Genomic DNA, 4,900 nt, shown 5'->3' with positions numbered 1-4,900 from the left:
AACAGCCAGAAATAAAGTAAGGATTCCATATGTGTTCATTTTTATTTTAAATGATTTTATGATAAAGGTAGAAATGTGTAGTGGGAAAAAAAGTCTCTCACAGTTGAACCAGAGAGAGAAGCATGGTTACTATTTTAGGAGAGACGAAGAAAAGGATCATGCTATATACAGAGCTCTATCCAACTTTTTTCATTTCTTTATTTTTAAACTTCTTTGAAAGTTTAAACAAATAAATTAAAAAACGCTGAACAAATATTTACTGGATGTCAATTGCCTATGACCAAAGAGTAATGATATTATTAACACACTTGACAGCTTATGGTCATGCAGTCCTAAGCAACTGGACGGTAAAAGTTCTTGGTCACAGCTCCTAATGGGGTCCTACTGGGGCTCCTACATTGGTCTTAACGGAGATCATTTACTCAGCTTGGCCACAGCGCTGCTTCTTGAAATTCTCGAGCCCCAAGGAATTCTTCCACACCCTCTGACTTCCTGTAACTGAGCACCAAGCACTGGCACACCTCTATCTAATACTCACAGTCCAGTATTTAAGTCTCTACTGCATAGCAAGATCCTTGAAGGCATAGCAAGACTGCATTCTTTTCACCTGTTTCACTTGGAAAAGACTCAAATTTTATCTGTTGGCGTCACAGTGAAATTTTCAACCTTTTCTTTTTTTTGCCATCAAGTCTGCTGCTGCTGCTGCTAAGTCACTTCAGTCGTGTCCGACTCTGTGTGACCCCATAGACGGCAGCCCACCAGGCTCTGGGAATCCCACCATCCCTGGGATTCTCCAGGCTACTGGAATACAATCATAGAAATAAAACTGCAACAAGATAGAGAAGGGTCAGTGAACATTCACTATTGCAGCATACAAAACAACTCAGATTAAAGCCCTGTCAATACCGTACAAATGAATCATGTCCTATATTATGATTAATATCAGTAACAGTAGGGACCTCCTTGGTGGTCCAATGACTAAGACTCCACACTCCCAATGGAGGGGACCTGGGTTCCAATCCTGATCGGGGAACTATATCCCACATGCTGCAACCAAAGAGTTCACAGGCCACAACCAAAGAGCTTTCATATGGCATAACTACCGACTCCACATGCCATAAACTCGTGCTGCAATGAAGATCGAAGATACTACCTGCCAAAACCAACACCTGACCCAGCCAAATAAAACATATGTTTTAAATTGCCAAAATATCAGGCATCTTAAAATAAAAAAAGTAAACAGTAACATCTAACTGTGAGCAAGCACTATACTTCAAACACTTCCCATCCACTATTTTATTTATCTTCACCTACATGGCAGATGTTCCTATTGCACCCACTTTACACATGAAGAAACTGAGGTTGGAGGAAATTAAGTAATTTCTCCAAAATCACCCACCAGCAACAAAGGAGCTAGGACTCTAATTTTGCTCCAACTTTAAACCTTCCCATTTTTCCAGAGCCAATAAAATGTGAAAGCTCAGGAACACGTTCACATTGTAAACACTATTCAGAAAGCATCAAGGCTATGGTTTTTCCACTAGTCATGTATGGATGTGAGAGTTGGACTATAAAGAAAGCTGAGTGCAGAAGATTTGATGCTTTTGAACTATGGTGTTGGAGAAGATTCTTGAGAGTCTCTTGTACTGCAAGGAGATCAAACCAGTCCATCCTAAAGGAAATTAGTCCTGAATATTCATTGGAAGGACTGATGCTGAAACTGAAACTCCAGTACTTTGGCCATCTGATATGAAGAGCTGACTCATTTGAAAAGACCCTGATGCTGGGAAAGATCGAAGGTGGGAGGAGAAGGGGATGACAGAGGATGAGATGGTTGGATGGCATCACCGACTAGATGGACATGAGTTTGGGTAAACTCTGGGAGTTGGTGATGGACAGGGAGGCCTGGTGTGCTGCAGTCCATGGGGTCAGGGTCACAAAGACTTGGAGATGACTGAGTGACTGAACTGAACTAAACTGAATGTTATATCTTAGCACTAATTCTATCCAATCACCATACTTTTCTAAACACCAATAGCAGGATTAATTTCTTAGTCACTGAAATTTCCTTAGTACCTTCTGAATTATCCAGGGAAATCAAATTATGTCTTCAAGACATTGTATGACATACATTTTATCACTTTCCAACTTTTTTGAAAATTGGTGGTCTAAGGAAAATGGTCTAAGGAAAATTAGAGATACCAAGGGAACATTTCATGCAAAGATGGGCTCGATAAAGGACAGAAATGGTATGGACCTAACAGAAGCAGAAGATATTAAGAAGAGGTGGCAAGAATACACAGAAGAACTGTACAAAAAAGATATTCACGACCCAGATAATCATGATGGTGTGATCACTCACCTAGAGCCAGACATCCTGGAATGTGAAGTCAAGTGGGCCTTAGAAAGCATCACTACGAACAAAGCTAGTGGAGGTGATGGAATTCCAGTTGAGCTATTCCAAATCCTGAAAGATGATGCTGTGAAAGTGCTGCACTCAATATGCCAGCAAATTTGGAAAACTCAGCAGTGGCCACAGGACTGGAAAAGGTCAGTTTTCATTCCAGTCCCAAAGAAAGGCAATGCCAAAGAATGTTCAAACTACCGCACAATTGCACTCATCTCACACGCTAGTAAAGTAATGCTCAAAATTCTCCAAGCCAGGCTTCAGCAATATGTGAACCGTGAACTTCCTGATGTTCAAGCTGGTTTTAGAAAAGGCAGAGGAACCAGAGATCAAATTGCCAACATCCCGCTGGATCATGGAAAAAGCAAGAGAGTTCCAGAAAAACATCTTTTTCTGCTTTACTGACTATGCCAAAGCCTTTGACTGTGTGGATCACAATAAACTGTGGAAAATTCTGAAAGAGATGGGAATACCAGACCACCTGATCTGCCTCTTGAGAAATTTGTATGCAGCTCAGGAAGCAACAGTTAGAACTGGACATGGAACAACAGACTGGTTCCAGATAGGAAGAGGAGTACGTCAAGGCTGTATATGGTCACCCTGCTTATTTAACTTCTATGCAGAGTACATCATGAGAAACGCTGGACTGGAAGAAACACAAGCTGGAATCAAGATTGCTGGGAGAAATATCAATAATCTCAGATATGCAGATGACACCACCCTTATGGCAGAAAGTGAAGAGGAACTAAAAGGCCTGTTGATGAAAGTGAAAGTGGAGAGTGAAAAAGTTGGCTTAAAGCTCAACATTCAGAAAACGAAGATCATGGCATCCGGTCCCATCACTTCATGGGAAATAGATGGAGAAACAGTGGAAACAGTGTTAGACTTTATTTTTTGGGGCTCCAAAATCACTGCAGATGGTGACTGCAGCCATGAAATTAAAAGACGCTTACTCCTTGGAAGGAAAGTTATGACCAACCTAGATAGCATATTCAAAAGCAGAGACATTACTTTGCCAACAAAGGTCCGTCTAGTCAAGGCTATGGTTTTTCCTGTGGTCATGTATGGATGTGATAGTTGGACTGTGAAGAAGGCTGAGCGCCGAAGAATTGATGCTTTTGAACTGTGGTGTTGGAGAAGACTCTTGAGAGTCCCTTGGACTGCAAGGAGATCCAACCAGTCCATTCTGAAGGAGATCAGCCCTGGGGTTTCTTTGGAAGGAATGATGCTAAAGCTGAGACTCCAGTACTTTGGCCACCTCATTGGAAGAGTTGACTCATTGGAAAAGACTCTGATGCTGGGAGGGATTGGGGGCAAGAGGAGAAGGGGACGACAGAGGATGAGATGGCTGGATGGCATCACTGACTGATGGACGTGAGTCTGAGTGATCTCTGGGAGTTGGTGATGGACAGGGAGGCCTGGCATGCTGCGATTCATGGGGTCGCAAAGAGTCGGATACGACTGAGCGAGTGGACTGAACTGAACTGAAGGAAAATGAATTCAATTTTTAAAAACAGCACCACTTGCAGGTTTATAGATTTCATTATCTTAGACATTAGCATCTTAGAAATCACATGATCTATTATTAACCAAAATACTTTATTCTCATGCATTTTGATAACAGGAGGTTTCCTTTATCAACCACTCCCTTAACTGAAAAAAGATGACTCTTTGGAACCCCTTAGAAGGAAATTTACAACTATTACATCTCTTGGCAGTTCTTTGGGCTGGGATACCAAGCTACCACATTATCTATTAAAATACTATGCTCCTTTAGAGCTGTGCACAGAAATTAGGATAAAAGTAAGAAAAACTTGTGGAGTGGAATCCATGTTTCTGCCCAGAAAATACTGGAGAGCAGAACAATCAGTATACTGCAGATCACTGTTTACTTTCAAACAGAACAACATGCTCAGCTCAGGGTTGAAGTGACCTGACTGCCCACTTCATTAGAACGGCACAGTAGGTGTATAAATTTGCCCACAGCAAACAAAGATGGAGAATAAAGAAGAGGAGTGAAAAAGCAAACCAGCCGTTCCGCTCTACACACGTATTTCTTTTCCATTCTGCCAATCTGATTTCACTTACGGTGACTCATAGTGAAACAGAAAACATGTGAATTGCATTTGGATGTGCAAAGGTTAGTAACGACTTAACTTTCAAAACCAGCTCATCATTCAGTAACACTACAGTTGCCTTCCACTCCCTTTCACTCAGATTGGTGCATCTGAACAGCTGCAAAAATTTCCCCTAAAGTCCAGACGACATTCCTAGGTTAGACATTCAAAAGGGGTATTTTAAAGAAGGTTGTTTGTATTCAGACTGCCAGGGAAGGCTCTGCCACCTCACTTCAGCCAGAGGATTTCCGCTGGTTTCTTTCTGTCAGTTCATCTCCACTTTGCTCTGCTTCGGGCGGGGCAGGGTGGCGGGGGTGCTGTTTTCCTGTAACCAACCGCTTGCTGCTAACCAATCAAGAGGTAAAGAAGAGAAGAA

This window comes from Bos mutus, chromosome 22 (genome assembly GCF_027580195.1).
Source record: "Bos mutus isolate GX-2022 chromosome 22, NWIPB_WYAK_1.1, whole genome shotgun sequence".
Taxonomy (NCBI): domain Eukaryota; kingdom Metazoa; phylum Chordata; class Mammalia; order Artiodactyla; family Bovidae; genus Bos; species Bos mutus.
Note: the sequence above shows the minus strand (reverse complement) of the source record.